This window comes from Ornithodoros turicata, chromosome 3 (genome assembly GCF_037126465.1).
Source record: "Ornithodoros turicata isolate Travis chromosome 3, ASM3712646v1, whole genome shotgun sequence".
NCBI classification, from domain to species: domain Eukaryota; kingdom Metazoa; phylum Arthropoda; class Arachnida; order Ixodida; family Argasidae; genus Ornithodoros; species Ornithodoros turicata.
Window position 1 is genome coordinate 80,254,876 of NC_088203.1, and position 3,864 is coordinate 80,258,739.

General features: G+C 44.0%; 1 long non-coding RNA gene across 1 annotated transcript; it reads left to right on the plus strand.

Moving 5' to 3' along the window:
- The first annotated feature begins 2,537 nt into the window (after nt 1–2,537).
- Nucleotides 2,538–3,537, plus strand: LOC135387390 (uncharacterized). The gene is made up of 3 exons (XR_010421087.1): nt 2,538–2,830; nt 3,229–3,269; nt 3,369–3,537. It is a non-coding gene; the product is annotated as an uncharacterized LOC135387390 (long non-coding RNA).
- Nucleotides 3,538–3,864: the final 327 nt, after the last annotated feature.

Here is a 3,864-nt window from a genome sequence, read left to right on the forward strand (position 1 = left end):
GTAACGGTCTGGTACTGACGCCGTATCGGCGCCTTCGCGTATGTAGCTTTGGTGCGTACGGGTGTTTTACCGAATTTTATATGTCGGCTTTGGGGCTTTGGACTCATTAACCCGTGAGACTACTTATGTGGAAGTGGTTTGTCACGTAAAATGTATGCGATGGGGAAGCCTTTTGCACGTGGAACATTATGTATCTATGCACAATGTGTGACACACTGTGTAGCGCAGACAAGCGTGTAGTATTCGTGGCCCGTATTTACGTGATGTTAAGTGCATATTTATCCGCAAGGGACTACCAATTATAGACTACACATCAGAGACTAGCTACGTCCAGTACCTGCGCTATGAGGACGGAAATCTCTCACTGAAGAATTCACATGAATAATACAGTCAACAACAAATTGGAATATACATTACGAAGATAGCGGGAGAAAACGTTCTCGTTTCTTTCTTATGCATAATCCGTTAACGTGATGATGCACTGTGAGGATAAGTTTCTTAGTCAAATAATTCCCAATCTTGCATCGCTCAAGGCGGGGGATTCCCCTTTAGCCCTATGTGCCTGCATTTGATGCACAGTCATAGTAATAAAAATCAATCAGTCAATCAAGATTGTTTCAGGATATAAATAAGGCGGGTTTTTGTTTGAAACTGGATATGTAATGATAATAATGTTTTATTAGTGCTAAACAACGACGACAGCGGCCTTAGTATAGGTGAACATAGCGCATCAGACACATTGTCGCAAATTGCAACATAGAAATATCACGCAAAAGAAACACAAAACAAACTATGCTAAAAAAAAGACAATAATTAAGAAGAAACAGTGAGGTTGCTGTTCGACAAACTGATGATTAGTTTTGTGTGTGTTTGCGTGTGTGTGTGCGGACGAATAGAAATGAGCAAAGAACCACTTGTAAACCGAGATCACAAGATTTGGCAACGATAATAAGATCATAGGGACAGAATGCACCTACATAAAATGATGACGGCTTGCGAAACAAAGCTCTGGGAGGACAAATAATTCCCCGTGTTCGCATACAAGCTTTATATTGAAGGAAGACGAGGTCCAAATCCAGTCTTCGCCGACATGCCGCAGAATTAGGGTCCGAGTAAAAGATATAAATACTGTACGACATCTGGCAGACACTAATTTTAGCCAAGCCCCACGATGTTCATTGGTCATTCATTGGTGTATTTCGCAACTTTCTCACGTCAGTTGCTGTGCTATAAGTCCGCATCGCGACGCTCAACTGGTCATTGACAAATATACTAAATGCAAGGGATGTGTTCTAAGTTTGAAACAACAGATTTGAGCGGCACGTTGGGTGGATAGCCGTGAAAGCGCTCTCTCAAATGCGTGATCGGCGGGACGATACAGCGAGAAGGACGAAAACTTTACGGCAAGTTGCCTCTCTTTCACAATAACTTGGTTGTCGTGGCAGATTACCAAATAGAATTATTTCCATTTTGTCTTCTCCTTTGACTTTCTATGCAGGCAGCTTCAAATCGCTCTTTTCGAACGGCGAAACTAGCACAGCACTGCTAGACGCTGCTGGCTGGTACCAGGGCATTACGCCGCGTTTCCCCTCGAGGGGCCGCTGCCCTCGATAGAAAACTCTAGCGTACGGTGCCCATAATCACCTCTATTGAAAGCGGTGCTGAGACGCTCCTCGTAGGCGTTGGCCGTTCATGTGCAGGTGGAAATCAGGAAACCGCTTCCTAGTAAATGGTAACAGTACTGTTTTGTCGTACGAGGTGTCCATTCCCCGCTGCGTCGATCGGCAATTGTATCCGGTGCATTGTGGAGCCGTGCGCGGAGCGCTGGCCACTGCCTTCCCGAAGACCACAGACATATACCATCCGCATACATGCTAATATGTACACATCGGGGCAACAAGGATGCGAAAACTGCCAGTATAACATTAAACAGTATGTGGCTGAGTACACCGCCTTGGGGTACTCGAGCAGTCATGTTGTAACTCTGTTACCCGTATTCACCAACTCACCTAAACCATTGGTTTAGTGACGTCGAGTTTAAATCGATCACGTGAGACTTTCGTTCGCCAATCCTGGATCACCACCCCATGCCCTACAACCTGCTGCTGTGAAGCCAATGGCACCGCACATAGCGAGCTTCCTGCACGGCGCATGCGCATTTCGCCAGAGTCTGCCAGAAGCGGTTGTGGCCGGTAGGCCTAATCCCCGGTTCACGAAGAATTTTTCATCGAATCTGCGGTAAGTTTTGATTGATATAGTTGCTAGAAGCGCCCAGGAGATGGATTTGATCGCAATGGGACGAATAGTCCCTTCAAATATTCCATTTCGATCATCCACCCAAGCTACTTAAACCGGTGGTTTAAGACCCATGTATTTGAATGGGACGTGTTTTAAACTAGGGGAGGGGCTAGTTTAACGTCGGCCTAAGTACGTTGTAACTGTGAACGTGTGCTGAAAAAACTATCGTAGAGTGGTTGTGGTAGGTGATGTTTCACTAATTCGAAGTCTAACTGGTAAAAGTTAAGCAGAATCGGTTTAAATGCGCGGTTAGTAAAGCAAAGTGGCGTAACGCTTGACCGGGATCACGAAATGCAGCAGTTGTTTTTCGAAGGCGCTATTGCAAGCTCTTGCATGGTAAACGTAAAAGCACCGTCGAAGTGTGGTCAAAGTGAGTGACATCGACATGTGCCACTGGACAAAATCCAGATACCAATCCAATGGACCGACAGAGCGTGCGGATGGCCGAACTTCAATGTGCATCTTCAAAAACAAAGCGTAGTGCTGTTTGTGCTGGCGCTTATTATGAGTGTCATCTCCTGTGATACACACTGTAAGCACCCCTCTCATTGTACAGTAAGAGCAATAACGTCGTAGATGGTTGTTGCAAGCCCCGATGGAGAAATTCAGGGGCGTTACCCACTCGCATAACCGTCCCAGTATCTCTCATCTCTTTGCAGCGTGTCTTATCTCCAGAGACCTTTAACCGTGCAATAGAACTGATCGTAAAGTGCATTAGCGTCTTGCGGCTGTTGTGTGGATACTATCCAGGCATGGAAATATACTTGTTGTTGCACTACACTGAACACGGAATTTGAGCAGATTTTGCTTTCCCAGGTTATGAAAATACTGGAGCAAAACCGAGCGAGGTCCCCATTTTCCCTGGATTCACATGTAATAGATTTGTAATACACATAGATGAAACTGAAATGTGTGTTGTACTTATTTCAGCATGCCACAGCAGAGGAGACCAATGAAAAAAAGTTATTCAGGTATTGTGTTACAACTGCTACATTGGAAAACATTCAAAAAGGCAGCTGCTTACTTCTATTTTGATTTATTGTATGGTAACAGTAGATCTGCTTTTGTAGGGCTGTTTCTGCAAAAGACACTACACAGCAGTGTGCTAAAGGAGGCTGGAGACCTTTTGGATGCATCATTACATTTTTAGGTTAACTATTGCAGGTACATAACCATAACCAATCAATGACTGTTTTTGTGCATTGTATAAGCACAGATATTCTGGAGATCATTTCTTAAAAAATCTCTGTTGTGGACTCATTTGTCACAACAACTTTGTATTCGTGAGATTTTTGTTTATATTCAGACAATAAAGGCTATTACGTAGTTCCACAAGGATGACTTTTTTCATAGAGGCATGCACTCTCGATACCCTGCTCAATTAGATGGTGAGGTCACGTGAAAGCATAAGTAAGCAACGGTGCACAAGGAAAAAACTCCTTGCTACATTCCACATGCTGACTCCACTAATATGTCTGAGGTTTACTGCAAAAGAGCTGAATTGCATAGGAATCAATGGCAATGTGTACAGAAACTTTAAGCTCTTTTCCTCATTATTGCATTGCA